General features: G+C 34.9%; 1 long non-coding RNA gene across 4 annotated transcripts; it reads right to left on the bottom strand.

Annotated features, from left to right (window-relative positions):
- Nucleotides 1–3534: 3534 nt before the first annotated feature.
- On the bottom strand, nucleotides 3535–15665 carry LOC111768695 (uncharacterized). Of its 4 annotated transcripts, XR_011427877.1 has the most exons (9): nucleotides 15516–15650; nucleotides 15351–15412; nucleotides 14805–14867; nucleotides 12979–13095; nucleotides 12569–12701; nucleotides 8820–8931; nucleotides 4811–4852; nucleotides 3789–3849; nucleotides 3535–3674 (listed from the first exon to the last, which is right to left on the bottom strand). It is a non-coding gene; the product is annotated as an uncharacterized lncRNA (long non-coding RNA). The 4 variants fall into 4 exon arrangements; XR_002801170.2 differs by lacking the exon at nucleotides 15351–15412 and having other exon boundaries at nucleotides 15516–15665; XR_002801169.2 differs by lacking the exon at nucleotides 15516–15650 and having other exon boundaries at nucleotides 15351–15488.
- Nucleotides 15666–18611: the final 2946 nt, after the last annotated feature.

Below are 18611 nucleotides of genomic sequence, written 5' to 3'. Positions count from 1 at the left end.
CTCATTCATTTTAGTTTTATTGAGTAGGATGATACTAGACATTTACTTGTTTTTTGCAACCATTTTTGGGCATTTATTAATATGTCCTTGAATGATTTCCCTGTCAGGACAAATAAATAAATATGCACACTATTCTATTTTGGGGCTCCATTGTAGTCCATTGCACGATGTACTATAAATCACTTAATTATGCTCGTGTTTTTCCATTTCTTTTTTATTCTATTATAGTATCAAAAGAAGCATTTTTGCATATACATCTTTGCGCCTATGAGGAAAGTGTTCTGCAGAATACGTACTTAGAAATGTATTATTGGGTCAAATGGACATTGAGCTTTTCTCATGTTCTTTTTTTCATTTCTATTATAAAATGTGTGAACATAATAGATCAAATGATTTCACTGAAGGGGTTATAAGAGAATATTTTTTACAATAAATGTATAAATCTTTTCTAGTATCTGATAAGCAATATGAAATCTAAGGAAATCTACATTTATCCAAAAGGAAGTAATTTAAGTTACTAATTAAGAAAATGCTTGGATTTTTCATAGCTCTGTAAGTTTACTGAATGTGACATAAAATATAAAACAAATCACTCATTAGTAACTTCAATACAATTACAAGCAAAAATGGTTTCCTTGATTTTACAGCCCAGAATCAAGAGTAATTTAATATTGGAAAGTGAAACTATTTTAATGCATTTTACATTTAAAGGTTATAAATATAAATAAATCAATATGACCTTTTTTATTTCTTGCATAAAATATAAAGTTTAGTTAGTATTTTATCATTTTCAGCAATTATTCTCTCTTGCTTATTTATCTCATGCTTTCCTATGCATAATAAATAGGTGCATCCAGGCAAGCAGAGTAAATATTAGATATTAACACCATCCTGTTAAGTCAGAGTTCTCCAGATAAATAGAGCCAATAGGATATATAAATATACATAAAAGGAGATTTATTATAGGAATTGGCTCACATGGTTATAGAGGCCAAGAGGTCCCATGGTCTGCCATCTGCAAGCTGGAGAACCAGGAAAGCCAGAGTGTAATTCAATCTGAGTCCAAAGACCTGAGAATTAGGAGGTCTACTGTAAGTCTTGGTCTGACTCTGAACACAAAAGCAACAGAAGAGAAGATGGATGTCTCAGCTCAAGCAGAGAGGGCAAATTTGCCTTTCCTCCAGTTGTTTATTCTATTTAGACCCTCAAGGGATGAGATGATGCCCATCTGCATTGATGAGGGCAATCTTCTTTACTCAGTCTATTGATTCAAACGCTACTCTTTTCCAAAGACACCCTCACAAACACACCTAGAAATAATGTCTTACCAACTGTCTGGGCCTTCTCTTATTAGTCAAGTTGTCACATAAAATTAACTATCACACATTCTTTGTTATGGATGGCCAAATTAGAATTATCAAGAATAAGACTAAGAACTGAATTATCTAACCATAATTAAATCACATGACACTTAAACAAAAGTACAATTTGGGATTTCAGAAAAATTGATAAACATAAATTGAGAAAATTGATTTTAAATTATTCAGGTCATATTCTTTGTCATAGTACCTTTTTCTCAAACCAAGTAGGAATACAGAGTAATAAAAAAAACAATGATAAAAGAAAAAATATGATAATCAAGAATTTGGGGAACGTTTTTTGGACAAAAATATCAAACTGTCTGCCTAGAGACTACATTTGAATGATCAGAGTGATTTTCTTTAATATGCAATAAAGTTACCTATGAATAGACATATAATATTTTTAAATGAATCAAATGACAATATTTAAAAATGAGATAACTTCAATATGAAATCTAAATCCCCAGATTTCTTGAAAACTCACAGGTTTTTCAACACTGGGCTTGTATTTCTGTACGGATGGGGGTGTGACTTCCAGTTGTTCGTGGTCATCACCCTTCTCCATGGCTTCTTACAAATGCCCAGCTTCTGCCTGTTACCTAGTAGAGACACTTAAAAAACTTTTTTTTTTGAAATATACATACAACAAAGTGTAAAATCCATGTTTTTGTCAATAGACTTTGTTTTTTAATAGACTTGATTTTCAGAAAAATTTTAGATTTACAGAAAAATTTAGAGTTCTCATATACTTCACATTCAGTTTCCCCCATTACCATCTTACGTTAGTTTGATACATTTGTTAAATTCATGAACAAATGTTTATACATTAGTATTAAATAAAGCTCAGAATTCTTTAGATTTCCTTGGTTTTTACATCATGTCCTTTTTCTGTACATTAGTATTAAATAAAGCTCAGAATTCTTTAGATTTCCTTGGTTTTTACATCATGTCCTTTTTCTGTTCCAGAATCTCATCCAGGAAATGTTACATTTAGTTGTCAGGTCTTCTTAGGCTCCTCTTGGATGTGATATTTTCACAGACTTAGCTTGTTTTTGATGGCGTTGACAGTTTTGAAGGGGTAGTTTTCAGGGATTTTGTAGAATTTAGAATTCTAGAACTTGCTTGATATTTTTCCCATGGTAAGATTGGGTTTATAGGTTATTAGGAGAAAGATCACAAAGGTAAAGTGCCATTTCACCGCATTCTATCAAGTGTACATACTATCGACATGATTTATCACAGTTGAGGTTGGCCTTGATCACTGGGCTGAGGTAGTACTTGTCAGGTTTCTACACTGTAAATTTCTCCTTGAAGTAAATCACTTGTGTAGTCCACACCTATGGAGCAGAGAATTATGCTCTCTCTCTGTGAGAGGAGAATATCCACATAAATTATTTGGAATTATTCTGCATGTGAGATTTGTCTTTTCTCCTCCATTTTTAATTCATTGAGCTATTTATTTATAGCTGTATGGACTTGATATTGTTTTATAGTCTGTGTTATAATCCAATAGTACTTTTTTGTCCACAAAAACAATTTTATTAACCTAGTAAGTGAAGACCGAGTCCCTTTGCACCCAAACTGCATCAAAAGGAGAAACCTAGGGCAGAAATGTCCCCTATTCCTCAACATAGAAGCCGGGAGGGAGGAGGAGCGAGGAGAACTGAGTAGTTTTTGCTCTCAGTAAGGTGACTTCGGCTATGATTCTCTGTGTTAGACTCTCTCTAGATTTCAAATGGTGGGTTTCCCTGTGACCTCAACTATCTGATGGATCCATAACAAGACTTTTGATTTTCAGGATGTTCTCTTTTATTCTTTTAAGGATAAAAGTGATGACTTCCAAGCTCTTTATATGTCAAAGCTGACACCAGGAGTTTCCCAAAGTCACTTTTCTCATCGCAGTTTGAGGTTCTAATATTTGTGCACAAATATGGATATAGCATCAGTCTTCCTCACAAATTTACCAGTATACTTTGTTTCAGAATGCAATAGAGAAATGTATATAAAATAGTACTATCTCCTGAATCCAAATTTTCTATAGTGTTACAGTGATTTTGTAAAAACCAGAGAAAATTAGCCAGTAGACATGCAATCAGAGTACACATAGAGAGACATACAGAGTTACATCAGCCTGCAGTCAGGTACCTGATACATTAAAAAAGAAACAAAAAAATCACCATATTAGTGTGCTTTAATAAAGTAAGGAAAATAACAGATACCCTATTACAGATAAAAACGTTGAATGAAAGCAACAATCCAATAAACAAAATCAGGTGTATTTATTTGGTAGATTTTTGGAGTTGAAATACATATCTGTCAAAGAAATAAAAAGTGAATTTAGAACTTCTGTCAAACTTTTATTCAAATAAATTCTCAAGATAACAAAATATGATGACAAGAGCAATTTAAAATGAACAGTACACTTACTGCATTTTCCATTTTAAATAATCTTGTGTCTTTTACCAGATGGCTCATCATTGATTTAAAACTAAAAGACAAATTAAAAATGTAAGCAATAATAATTTTTCTATTAAATTCAATACATGCTTATTTTATCTTTTTACATATTCCCAACATTATTCGGTAAGCTAACAGTTAAGTACAAAAAGTTTTAAAACATTTTCCTTTACCTGTATTCATAATGTATCACTTGATTGAAGAGTAATCACAGATAATTTTAAAGCAATAAAAGTATCTCCCAATTGTCAGAGGATTGATATTTATACTTAAACATATAAAGGAGTACTTAGAGGACAATGAGCTTAAAAGCTACCAGGGTTTAATAGGCAGTATATAAAAAAATAAAAACTAGTGGAGAATTAGGTGAAATAAGGCATCCTTAAATTATCCAAAAAATGGCATCTGCTGCTCAGCTTTAGGTAATTGTGACTATAATTGATTTTAAAGAGATGCCAAAAGAATTTAGATTTTTGGTTTTAAATGCTCGATCAATATTTTTAACACAATATGGACAGAAACAAATTATATCTCTTGGCTGAATTTGAATCCAAGCAAAAATTTTTTAACTTCAGAATACATAGTCCTAGTAGTTCATGATAAATTACAAGTTCTTAATTTAAAAAATTATTAGATATGAACATGAATAAAATATCATGTTTTAAAAGACAATTTTGGAGTCAGAAGTAATTTGCAAGCCAAGATAAAAAATCCATAATCCAATGAGTTCCCAATTGTGGTAGACATTACAGATGTTCACTGATATCTCCTTTTCTTTGTGAGTACACAGAAAACCTATTTTCCAAGACCCTTTATTCCGAAAAGGAGCCATAGGAGTAGTTCTTATCAGTGAAACAAAACTGGCAGATATGTGTATCATATGTGGCCTGAGACCATGAATGCTCCTAAGTAAATCACCAGTCTCTGTTCCCCCTGCCATGAATAATTTAGAATGCCCATGTTCAGATAATGGGGCAGTAAAATTGAAATACCTTGGTTTGAGGCCCTGGAGATTTGCCAAAACCTGCAGAAGACTGTGGATGAGCAAGAAATTAACATATGTTCTGTAGAGCCACTGATATTATAAGCTTATTATTACAGCATAAGCTACCCTAGTCTGAAAAATACAGCAACAAAGAAAACTATGATATTTTTAAGTCCACTATTTTAACCAATTCACCCACTTCACTTTCTCTAACATACTAGTATTAAGAATGAAAGTGAAGATATCCATCACTATAGATTCTGCAGATACCAAAACAATGAAAGAATTTTATGAACAACAAATTTGGTACATTGGGTAACCCACAATTTAACAAATCTGAAAACAGAAAGGAAGACAAATTTGCAAATTATCTTTAAAGAAATCTAGTCTAGAAAGCTTCACTAGTTAAATGGTTTTTTTTGTTTGTTTGTTTTTTTAAAGATTTTATTTTTTCCTTTTTCTCCCCAAAGCCCCCCGGTACATAGTTGTGTATCCTTCGTTGTGGGTTCCTCTAGTTGTGGCATGTGGGATGCTGCCTCAGCGTGGTCTGACGAGCAGTGCCATGTCCGCGCCCAGGATTCGAACCGACGAAACACTGGGCCGCCTGCAGCAGAGCGCGCGAACTTAACCACTCGGCCACGGGGCCAGCCCCACTAGTTAAATGTTTTTGAAAATGAAGATTTCATTGATTTTTTCTAAAATTGATTGCTCATCATTCTTAACTCTTCCAGATAATAGAAATACAACAAATATTTCTTAATTTTTATCGTAAAACTATAAGTAACTTGGTACAAAACTTGACAGGGCATTACAAGAAAGAAAAATTTAAGACCAACTTTTCCCTACATGAAGATGCAAAAACTTCTTATGAGATATTATTAAATCAAATCCAGTGATACATTACAGAGAATAACACATGATAACCAAGTAGAATTTAATCTAGAATGGCAAGAAATATTTAACATTTGAAATTCACTCAAGTCAAATAATTCAACCAATTAATGGAAAAGAAGGTGGGAGTCATATGGGATCATAGATGCAAAATTAATACATACAGAAAAAGTTTACAACAATCAACACATTATTTAAAAATATATATATATAAACACAGTAGACTAGACATAAAAGCGAACTTTCTTAAAGAGATAAAGAATAACTATAAGAAAACCTAGAATGTATCATACTCAATGGCAAAACGTTTAACACACAGTCCCTCCTAAGATCAAGAATGAGTAGGATGCCCAATATCACCACTATTCTCCAGCATTCTGATGGTGATAGTAGTCAGTGCAATATAGCATGGACAAATAAATACAAAACTTGAGACTTGCAAAGAAAGAACTAAATTTTCATGGAACATTATAGTGTACCTAGAAAAATCCAAAAGAACGTATGTATAACACAATCTGAATTAATAAGTACATATAGCAAAGTCACTCCATAAGATATTAATACACAAAAATTAATTTTGTTTGTTTATGCTGTGCCAAGACAAGAGAAAATTAAATTTCAGTTTCCATTTACACTAGCAGGAAAAACATCAAATTTATTGTAATTAGTCTAATTAAAAATAATGAAAATCCTCTTCACTGAAAATTACAAAACATTATTGAGAGAAATAAAACAAGAGCTAAATAAATGGAGTAATATTCTAGAATCATGAATTGGCAAGCTCAATATTTTAAAGTTGTCAATTGTTCCTAAGTAATTTCTAATATATAGTCCCTCAGACTTCCATTGTGTGTATATGTGTGTGTATATGTGTATAAAGAAATTAAAAACTGATTTTAAAATTCATATGGAAATGAAAAGTCTGGGCTAAGAACAGATCAAGTAATCTTCAAGGAAAAAAAGCATAGCTAAAGGAGTAATACTACTAGATATTAAGACATATTATAAGTTAAGATAATTAAGACAGAAAAGCAATGGTGCAAGAATAGAAAAACCGAACAGTGGAACAGAGTAGAAAGTCCAGAAATAGACGTGCACGTCCAGGGTCACTTGTCTTATGATAAAGGGAAGCCTACACACAGTGGAGAAAGGATTGTCTTTTCAATACATGGTGCTGTGTCACCAGGGAAAAATACTTTATGACACCTACCTAATCACATATACAGAAATAACACCAGATGAAAGGTTAACTTTATTGTAAAAGATAAAACAAAGCTTATTAAAAAATCATAGGGGAACAACTAAAAGATTTTGGAATAGACAAAAACTGAAGAAAGAGGATAAGCAATGTCTAAATGTGTGTGTGTGTGTGTGTTATGCACCACTATGTTAAAATTATGAACTTCTGGTCATCAACAGATAGCATAAAGAGAATATAGGCAATCCTCAGACTGGAAATGTATATGAAATACGTTCATATTTAATAAAGGACTTGATTCAGAATTACTCAAAATTCTTACAAAACTTGACCAATTATATTACATAAGAGAATATATAAATAGCCAATAAACATACTCAACACCATTAGTCATCAAGGGTATGCAAAGTAAAATGACAATATGATAACACCATACACCCATCAGAATGGCTAACATGAAGGAGATAAAAAATGCTAAGAGTTGAAGATGTTAAGCAACTGTTATTCCCATATAGTGCTGTTTGTAGGGAATTTAAATTAGTAAAATCACTTTAGAATTTTGTTAGGCAGAGTTTCATATTCTAAGATCCAGTGATTTTTGACTGAGTATATATTAAGAAAGAATGAATAAATATTTTCATCAAAGGACTTGTATCAGAATGATCACGTCAGCACTACTCATAACTCCCAACTAGCAACATCAGTGGTGGAATGGATATATAAGTTGTGCTATATTCCCAGAGTTAATGTTGTTCAGTAATGAGAATGAACAATGTCCAACAACATACAGCAATATGGATGGATATCAGTGTTGTAATTTCCAGCGAAAGAAGTCAAAAACAAATGAGAATATGCTCAGTGATTTTTCTTATCTGAATACACAAATATAATTAATATTTTAGAAGTCAGGATACTGGGAACTTTTAGGATATAAGCAATAACTGGAAGGAAGCGGCATAGGATAGTCTCTGGGTTGCTGGTAAAGTTTTGTTGCTTAATTTGGGTGCTTGGAGGTGGTCCTCTATGGGCTTCTTTTATTTGTATACATCTTATGCAGTGTTTCAAGATTGTAAGGCCCTGATCACTCTTTCACCCAAAACCATTTTTTAGGATTGTTTATGAAACTGGCAAACCTGAGAGGTCATCTTATGTCTTCTCCAACCAAAGAACATTCTTCCTCACTACTTGCCATTGAAATGACAGTAGTTAAGCCCTTAGTTCTATTATGGAGCAACCTACTGAGCATGTCGACCATATCTGGCCTTCCAGGTTGATGTGGAGCTACGCTGAGACTCTGACTGTTACTTCTTCCGCAAGTAGTAAAGTCGTTCGTCTCTGACCCAGGAGGCTTGTGTCTTCTGTCAGCATCTATGTGACTGCAGTAGGCTATCTTATTAACTTGTGAGTAAGGTCAACTCAATCCCCCCACAGTCCCGGTGAGGAGGACAAGCTACTGATAGAGACACGACTTTCCAGAAAAGGGTCATTTAAAGAGACGTGAGGGAAGTCCTTGAGAACCAGCGGTAGATATGTTGACTAAATGATATGGTTATTTGCCAAGAAGTAGTTCTCCACTTTGTCGCCTTGTGATGAGGGGGACAAATGCCAGGAGATAGGCTCAAAAGCAGCTCTTGTGTAGGCACGAGCACTGCCTGGGCTGTCAGCCTCATTTCAGCCCCACTGTAATATCTAGCAATGAGGCCCCCCTAGGGTTGAAGGAAGGCTCTACAACCCTCAACAATATTTAGAGATATACATGTACAGTGAGCATGAAACAAGAGGACTTCAAGACTGCTACAGCCACATCACTAGAGGATTGGCCGGTTCACCTACGGCATGCAGGAATGAGATATGTAGTTCTCAGTAAGAAGCAATGACAGCGGGTGGACTGCCTTTCTGCTCAGCCCCTCGTAGTTTTCATGCTAACCTTAGATCCATTCTGGAATGACAATAAAATCTCTCAAAGTTGTCAACATGAGTCCTGCCTGCTATGAGGGCGCTTTGGCTTCTTCAAAGATTTTCGTGAGACAGGCAAACTCCTGCGGGAAACAAAAGGTGAAGCACTGACTAGTATTTAGCTTCTTATGGTCCCCAATTTTTTCTCTAATGCTGATGAAAATGACCTCTGTGTTTGAGTCTGTGTGCTGTGTGTGTGAGTATATTGGTGTTGCCAGATCCTGAGCCCTGTCTCTACCCTGAACTCATCTCCTGTAAAGAACATATGTGTTCAGTCTCCCTGTTTCCAGTGGGGAGACTGAAGGATGTCCATCACCATCAGGTATTGTGGGAACTCCAGGGAAAGGGATGGGAGACACAAATTTTCATGACCCTGGTGGAATCAAGTGCCGAAATTACTGTCTTACCTGGTTCCATAGGAGGAAAGGGCACCCGAATTCAACAGATAGGGTTTGGAAGGGGCCCATATTGAGGAAGGAATGTTAAACCAACATTGTTTTGACCCCCATAGCTAAATGGATAATAGAGTTGATGTGCTAAGTGATTGCACTTTTTCGTCCTGTGTATGTCAGAGGCGTTCTCCCATTCAGGGATGGCTACATGTAGAGAGAGTGAGACATTTAGATCACTTTACACCCTTACTCCCTATCCTCTCCCAGCTAGCCCAGGAGAAATGGGAGTCACAGGAGAGGGAAGACAATACTTTAGTTAGAGAAGTAATTGCAGCCTTAATACTCAGAAAAAACAATTCCCAGAACAAAGGTGTCATCTTTCTGATATAATTGCCAAATATACTTTGTTGAGCCATTTGAATGCATGCCACAAGCAGGTCTTGTGAGTCACCAGCCTGATGTTCACATGTTTTTGGTGGGTGACTTTAGACTCAACAAATAACAAGGTGGGAAGGACCCTACAAGCCTTGCTTGTCAAATAGAAATTATGTTTTCAAGAAAGCAGCTGACTTGGCCTTGGCAGCTTAGCAGATTTACATTAAAAAGTGAAAACTACCCCTTTGGGGGAATCCTTCTTATCTTTCACTTCACTGCCTTAAGCAAAACTGCTGGCTCAATGAGCCTTTCCATTCACAGTGATTTCCCTAAATGCCTGGGCCTGGTTCACTGACTGCTCATCTATGTTGAAATATGATGGTGTGCATTGTACTGCTATGGAAAACCATCTGTGCAAAATCAGCACCCGCTATGTATAACCAAAAGCCAATATGGTCTCTCTGTTCAGTTGGCAGAACACGGAAAAATGCTCATAGCCAGGCTAGTACTTCCCTTGATGAACTTTGGGACATTTGTATTATCTCCTGGGCTGTTGCTGTCTGGTCTGCCATTTAGGAGGCTACAGACTGCCAGATTAAAGACATTTTTTTTTTTGAGCTACAAACTATAAGAAAAAAATCCCGGTTGCCAATCGCAAATCAGGGTCACAAATGTAGATGCCCATGGTAAGGACATCTTCCCTGATAGGACCAGTTGGGATCAAGCCTCTCCCTAACTGAAGAAAGTCCTCCTTGGGAAACCCCAATAACCATAGATGACATTTTCATCCTGGGGGCACCATGTGTACCACTAGGACTATACTTCTCTTGTGGAAGCCTGGCACAAACTTTCCTGCTCCCAAAGCCATAATAGATTGCACAATATTATGGTCATAAGATACTTTCACATTTTCAAGGAATTCCCATCAGTAGCCCTTAGATAAACAACCTCGCAAATCTCTCCAACATGAGGTGACGCATAGTTACTTAGGGAAGCTCCCTAGAGTGATAACGGACTCATTATTTTATGCACACGCTGTGGGAGTTTATTGCTATGATAGGGGTCATCCAATAGAAAAGGTAGTAAGAATCTATCCCTGATGTTAACTTACATTATCCATGACACAACCTTGGTCTTGGAAAGCATTCAGCTCAAAAGTAACAAATGTACCACATTAATGCAAGATGTTAATAGGGGAAACTATCTGCAGTGTTACAGGGGGTACATGTGAGATTTCTGATCAATTCTTCTGTAAACCTAAAGCTGCTCTAAAAGATAGTCTGTTAATTTTTTTAAAGAGTAAAAGTTATGAATAGACATTTGCCAGAAGATATACGAATAACCAATAAATAAGGTAAAGATGCTTGGCATCTTTAGTCAACAGAGAAATACAAATTACAACTACAACGAGATATCACTAAATATCCACTAGGATGGCTAGAATAAAAAAGTCAGATAATATCAAGTGTTAGACAGGTATGGAGTAGTCAGAATGCTCAGACGGTGCTGGAGGAAATGTAAAATACAGCATCCACTTTGTAAAACAGTCTGGCAGCTTCTCAAATATTTAAACACAGAGTTACTATATTTCCCAACAATTCAACTTATAGATACATACTCAAGGGCAACTAAAACATATCTCCACATAAAAACGTGTACACAAGGGCCAGCCTGGTGGCATAGTCGTTAAGTTTGTGTGCTCCACTTTGGTGGCCTGAGGTTCACTGGTTCAGGTCCCAGTCGCGGGCCTATGCACTGCTTATCAAGCCATGCTGTGGCAGCATCCCACATATAAAAAAGAGGAAGATGGGTGCAGATGTTAGCTCAGGGCCAATCTTCCTCAAAAAGAAAAAAACTAAAAAACTTATACATGAATATTTATAGCAGTGTTATTCATAATAGCAAAAAGGTAGAAACAACCCAAATGCTCATCAACTGACAAACAGATAAAAAACATATAGTCTATCCATATAATGGAGTATCATTTGGCCATAAAAAATGAATGAAGTATTGACAACATAGTACAATATGGATTAACCTTGAAAACATTACGCTATGTGAAAGAAGCCGGTAACAAAGGCCACATATGATGTGATTCCATTCATAAGAAAGTCCAGGAAAGGGAAATCTATAGAGACAAAAGCAGATTAGCGGTTGCCTAAGGGGTGTTTAGGGAGATAACTGCAGGAGGAAGGATTTCCTTTTGGGCTGATAAAAATGTTCCAAGGTTGATTGTGATGATGGTTGCACAACTCTGTGAATATAATAAAAAAATTGAATTTACACTTTGAGTAATTGTACCATATGTCAATTATAGCTCAGTAAAGCTATTACAAAAAATATACCGGATAACAAAACATTACTTCCATTAACACAATGGGGAATAGCATTAATTCTAGAGCACGATGATCTGAGTTCATAACCAACTCTGCCACTTCCTAACTCTAAGCCTTCTGTGTCATGGTTTTATTTGGAAAATCAAAGTAGTACTAAGTCTTTCTTCAAGGCATTTATTCATGTGTGTGTGTGCACACATGTGTGTTTGTGTGTGTGTGAAATAATCCATGCAAACCATGCAAGACAATGTCTGCACATTGTAAGATGCATAAATATTTGCCTTAATAATAAAACCAGTTATTCAACAGAGGAATTTCTGAATTTTAAAAACGACACAGCTTTTCATGAGGCCTCTTTGGGAAGATAGGAGGTGATATTAATAAATATCAAGCAAATTTTTACATTATTATAAAAGAACAACAACATATGTTGAGCAGGGATTTTGAAAATTGCTGGAGAAGTTTAGAATGAATATTTTTTTCTTTTAATTGTCTCAGTAGCTCACTTTGTTGTAAAGATGTCTAAGTAAGGAAGATATTTCTCCTGGGTTCTCTCATTATTTTTGAAAACAATCTTTGCAGGGTAACTTGCTAGCTTGCATCAGTTTTAAACTCACCAGGTGGGAACCTTCCTTTTTTAGGCCATGTCTCCTTTAAATCTGCTCTCTTGGCCAGGATATGTATATACAGAGCACACGGCTACAACCAATAAAACAGTTTCAAAGAGTGTAAAGGTTGATCATAAGGAACCTAATAAAAGAGAATGAAAAAAATCCAAGTTGACCTCCTGTGTCTGGACCCCACAGGATATCTCAGTAAGCACTGCCTTAATTCACCATGCTGTCACCAGATAACGATGAAACCCCAACCCCTTACTATATTCTGTTCAACCTTGGGGTCTTTGGATGCATTTTATCGCTTAGAAAAAAATACATCAAGTCTGATATTATTGTCTTTGAATGGCCAAATTATTTGTGATGAAACCCTGAAAGCTATATTCAGACAGTCATAAAATTTAGGCACAAACCTCAAAAGAAAGAGAATTAGAAGTGAAGCAGAGACCTAATTCTTCAATTACTCTTTTCTGCCTCTCTCTTGCATCACATGATGAATAAATGACAAATCAATATTTGAAGTTTTCTTCCTGTAAACAAAGGAAACCTTATTTAAAATTATGCTGCCTAACTCTTCGTACTCACAAAAGATTGATACAATTTTTTAAATGTATTTCATAAAACCAAAAATATGTCTATTTTGGTTCTGATTTATTTTTCTTACAAGTATGCAGTGAATTAGAGATTGTTATGTGAATTACAATAGTATGAAAGTGGAAACATATTAACCAATTATAAAATATTTTTGCATCTCAATAAGCAATAATTTTAGAGAGGCATACTAATCTCTAAACAGTAGTTTTTAGTCTTTATTGGCGGTTGAGAGGAGAGGATTGTAAGAACCTTTGACAATCTGATTAAAATTGTAGACTCATTCATTTAAAAGAATGATCGTTTGCATGCATCCCCAACCGTGATATGGAGCAATGTCTGCTACCCCAGCAGGTTATCAAGTCCAATTCTGTCTGCCGTCCCTCCCTTTACTCCCTTTGGCTCCACGTCTCTCTTTAGCAAAGCTGCCTGCTGGATGGTAAACAAAGAATTGCAGAGAAAGAAATGGGCTTCTCCAAATAGTGGAGAGCTGTTCTTTGATAGAAATTTTTTAAGTAGAAGCTAGGCTCTCCCTATTTTAATGAAAAATGGCCTTAACTCTGCTGTTATTAGTAGCAGGCTAAATTGCTAATATTTCATCCTATATTTAAACATCTTAATTTTTGATTTTTATAATATGCAGTAATGTTTCTCTGAGTTTGTGTTTTAAATATTCTGTGGATAAAAATTCATAATATATTCAAAATATTTGTAACATACATAGTCTATTTCTTCAGGTAATATTTTTAAAAGGTAGTGGTGTATCAGAAGAACAGATATGCACATAAAATATGAACTGGTTTGAGTCATTTTAACCATTCATTATATGAGTAAACAAAGGAGAATCTCTTCTTCTAGATGCTAGCCCTCATCTCTAGAATGGATGTCATTTGCTTCTGTTGTTTCTATTTGTGAAGGATAGAGACAGGGTGTGACCTCAGTCATTGGATCATGAATTTCTGAATCCTTTTCTGTTGCCAACATTTCTTTACCCTCCCTTTACAAGGACTTCAAGGTAAACATATGCATAGAAGGGACTTTACTATTATTGAACTTTCATTTAGTTTCTTTTCCCCATCTTTTAGCCTAATTTCAATGGGCTACTCCAAAAGCAGATAAAAACTTGAACAAGAAAAAATTCATTCCAGGGCTTAGGCCATTGGATGGGGCAACTTCTGGGTGGAGTCACTCAGGCTCTTCTCACGCAAGCAGCTTGGACAAATGTGAGAGGAAGTTCCCCAAGAGACCAAACTCCATGTGAATAAAAAAGAGAAGCTGTACCTATATTATGGTCTAACAAATATCCTTAATATTTAGTAACCTTTTTTGTCCATATATTTGGAGATGAAATCAAAGGAAGTGAGGAGTTGAGATCAACCTAAAATTCCCCCTGGAGGCGAAATAAGTACATTTTATCTCACTAATAACAATAAGCTAGTAATAATTAACTAGAGAGAGTTAACTAGAGTTATTATACCCTTCAGGAACAAAGAATACAGAGTTTCAAAAACCTCTATCCAGACCTTTGTACTAATTTGGCAATAATTGTATGTCAACACGTTGGCTCATGAAGGCTTATATGCATATCTCTTCTGTTGTAACAAGAAGCTTCTTAAATGGAATATAATAAGACGTTAATGAATCTCACCTCAAAACTTCAATTTCAGTAGAGAAGTCAGTCGATATGTTATCTCCGATCTGAGTCTTATACCTGTATATTGTTTAATCAAGTTCAAAGAAAGTTATATAATACCATAGCTTTGATCCAATGGAATTTAATTATATAAAATCTCACTATTAAATCAATTGTTTTGACAGAAGAAATAATATCCCCAGATAATAATTTTCCTAAAATAATTCCCTGGCTCTTTCTAAACTTTTACTATCCAGCAGCCACAACAAATACAAGTCTCGTGTGTCCCCTGTGGAGGGCTGAAGCACAATTCCTCAATCCCATTTTCAAGCAGTAAACTACTGAGACTGCATCTAACTGCTGGGTGGGATTCTAAAGGAAAATATTTGTAGAGGACACAAGCCCTGACAATAAAAGCAGTAGTAAGGATGCTAGTGATGGTAGATGATTTCCAAGTCACTATATAATTCCCAAGGTAGCTTAAATGGTGCAGAATCTTTTTTTCCATTTTAGAGGTAAACCTAAATAAGAGTTTTCTTGAATCTTTTCTTCTAAACTCACAGATTCTTCCAGTTCTAATATCTCTCCCCCGGCAAAAAAATTGATGAGTACAAAGAAGATAACTAGAAAAGAAGAAAGTTCTACATAAGTCTTAGGGGAAAGCTATTTTATGTTGTTGTTGGTTTGTGGTCATTGTTATTTTCCTCTGTTCACAGAATTTCTTACTAAGGAAGGTTTGCCTATGAAGGAATCGTTAGCCAGTGACCATATGCAGTAATTGTGCAAAGAGATGCTGAGAGAGAGGAAGTTCTAGAAACCATATGCCAAAAAACGAAAAATGCCTCCAGCCCTGGAACCCAGTAAACATTCATCCGTTGACTGATTTACATCAACCTCTCTCCTTCACGGGTAGGCGATGAACTCCACGGGTGGCGTGGAGCTTGCTTGTGGTTTCACCTGTGGAGACCTGACAGTGCTGTTATCAAGTGAGCATTTGGTTGTCTATTTCTGAGGACTTTATCAAAGTTACTACAAAGTTCTTCCTTCTAAACCAAAATTCTGTTCATTAATTGCTGACGAATATTACTCTGTACCCCCTCGGTAACGGGATGGATGGTTCATCCCCCTCACTCCTTTTTAAAGCGATTTTGCCCTAGAGAACTTCTGACATGGATCAGAAAATGACGGTATTTCAATTCAAGTTACCTGAGGGCCATACTAGTCACAAAAAAGTAGTCATCCCTCTTCCATTTCTCAGCTCTAATGGATTAGTTGTCTTATGCAATCAACTTCACTTATCGTGGTTATATAATGAGTTTCAGTTAAGACACAGCTGAAATGAATATATCTGTAAATGCCCTTTAAAAATTGCCTATATGTATCTGTCATTATCAAGCTAATTCCTTTAGCAGAGGAAATATACAGAACTCCAAGACAATTTATTCATTCTCCCTTTTTTCTACAAGAAAATTAAAGTTTTAAAATCTACTAAAAATATGTCTACTTTCTTGTTTTCCCATTCTCCTTGTATTAACTAAGGAAATTAATATTGGATTAGATTATGAGTGCCCTCTTCAGCAGCTTCAGCTTGAATCATCTAATATAATTGATATTGATGTACCTACCTAAGATTTTAACTTTTACAAAATATTGCTTGACAGGCTTTTTGCATTTATTTATATTTTTCCTGGAGAGAAATGCTGACATCCGAAATTTTCCTTTTAAAATGAACACTTCATAATGTCACCACTGGGGCATAATGCTAACATAACAGGACTAGATTAGATTCTTTTTCTTCCACTATAGGTCAAAAGGGAGAAAAGAGTCATCCATACCCGGATTTTCTTTCCGAAGCTACACAAGATTAGAAAACAAGCTAAACACTGAGATACTTGTATGTACTTTTCATTGACTCCTTATTTATTGTGATTACAAGTTTAATAATTAGACTTGTTCTCTGAACATGTTAAAAGAAATAAATGATTCCTATAGTTAAAACAAAAATTCTCTTCCTATAGCAAATGTATAAAGCATGCCCCTAATTTCACTTATAGCCACAATAATTTTATTACTCCCCTTCCTTTTGGAGGATCTAACTTAAAAAGCAGTAATCTTAATGCTCACCCTCTATGGGTACGCTTGCTCTATTATGAACCCTTTTTAACACTGATAATCTTGATCTCATACTATATATTTAGATTTCCTTTTTTCAAATTTCTTTCTGTCATCCTCTTAGCACAGCTAAGAATCAGGGTTAATCAACTCTCTCTCATAACTATATGGAAAGTCTATTCACTGTGTTCCTAGAGTTCTTAGAGACTCTCAAAACCTCTATTGTACTTTATTTGCAATGCATTTAAATTTCATACTCTTTGTTCTGGGCCCACAGAAAATCACATGCATTTGCTTTCTAGTCTTGATTATTTTTCACCTTGCTCCAGAACAGACTGCCTCCCCTCTTTGCATTGGTCCTCCCTATATAGCCTGGCTTGTCTCAAGAGCCATACACCTCATTGTGTCTTTCTTCAGGCCTTTCAAGTGCACTTAGAATCAGTTTTAATAAAAAAGCATTGATATATTTACCTTCTATTTCTACTTAACTACTTCCTGCTTGTACTTTACTTCTCTTCCAGCTTGTAATTTCTCTGTGAAGAGGAAATTTATTCTTCTTTTAATTGCCCATGTTGGACAACCGAGTAATAGAGTCAAACAAGGGTTTCCTTCTAATATTTCATTAAAATTATGTGTACCTCCTGTCTAAGTGATGCTGGTGTAAAGTTATTCATTCCTCCAAACTTCCCCATGCAACTTTTATTTATACCATTCTGTTGGGATTGATCTGGGTGCCTTCTTATCAAACTTTTAAATAGAAAAAGTTTTTAAAAATTATAGGTATTTCTTTGACAAGTGATAGACTGCATGAGATTTTTAGCATAAATTCTCACATGGATACTAATGTATGAGTATTAAGAAATAATTAAGAAAAGTATTATCTATAACTTTGCTCGTACATCCCTATAAGTTATAGACGTGTGTGTTTTTGACATAAATAACAAATACTGTTCACTAATAATCATTAATGGTGCTTAAGACATTCTATTAACAAATAATATATTTGAACGTTAATATTCAAATATGTCAGCTTTTTAGCTTATATTTAAAAAGAAATCAATGCAATAAAATATAAAGGAAACATTACATATAGACATTTAAAATATTTGAATACTTAAGTGCTGATTTTTCATAAAGATAAGTTATAATTACAAGGAGTTTACAAGAATTATCTTCCTATTAAATATTAAATATCCCCTAGGAAATATATATTCCACTAAAGCAAAGATTGCTAGCTACCCTCCAAATATGTGCTACCACTTTAATAATGTAAAATTGTATTTTAGGAAACTCATGAAGGAAAGATTCCATTTCCCATTCTCCTGTTTTGTTTTGCCCACAGGTTGTCTTCCTGTAACAAATACATCCATCAATATCGTTAATACATTTACCTTAACTTTTAGCATCTTACTTAATAAACACATCTGATTGTGGAAACACTAAGAAAGGCACACCATTGCCTGAAATGGCATTCCTGAGAAATTGGTCTCTAAAATGTCATTTGCTTTCCTTTAATCACTTTTGAAATGTTGACTGTCTTTTGACTGATGTGCATTGAATTTGGTTTCAAATTGAGTTCAGTTGCTTTTTAATCAGGTCCTTGATCCTGTGGCTGGAAATGGATGTAAAGTTGTTTTGTTTACTCATATTCTCATGCTCCTATTTGCAATTAGATAATAAATATTATAACCTATTCTCATTTAACATTTT

Source organism: Equus caballus, chromosome 17 (genome assembly GCF_041296265.1).
Source record: "Equus caballus isolate H_3958 breed thoroughbred chromosome 17, TB-T2T, whole genome shotgun sequence".
NCBI lineage: Eukaryota > Metazoa > Chordata > Mammalia > Perissodactyla > Equidae > Equus > Equus caballus.
This window is presented reverse-complemented; position numbering and strand designations above follow the sequence as displayed.